Below are 328 nucleotides of genomic sequence, written 5' to 3'. Positions count from 1 at the left end.
TATATATATATATGAATATATGTATGTATGCACATACGTATCTACATACAAATACACACACACAGGTATATATAGTTTGTGGTTTTATTGTGGTACTGTGTAGGATTTTGACATTACATTTTGAGAGATTGTGACTGTGTTTATGTGATATTTAATACTTTTCATGTGATATTCCTACGCATTTTAAAGCTATATTTTAAACCTATATTTCCATGTTCTATTTTGCTTTTATTTATGCTTAAGTGATTTTTTAAGTATTTTTTTACCCCTATTATAATAACTGTTTTGTTTTTTTGAAGTGAAATTTTGTATTTGAACGTATGTGTAT

The sequence above is a fragment of the Octopus bimaculoides genome, chromosome 14 (assembly GCF_001194135.2).
Source record: "Octopus bimaculoides isolate UCB-OBI-ISO-001 chromosome 14, ASM119413v2, whole genome shotgun sequence".
NCBI classification, from domain to species: Eukaryota; Metazoa; Mollusca; class Cephalopoda; order Octopoda; family Octopodidae; genus Octopus; species Octopus bimaculoides.
The sequence above is the reverse complement of the archived record's forward strand: the minus strand, read 5'-3'. Positions refer to the sequence as shown.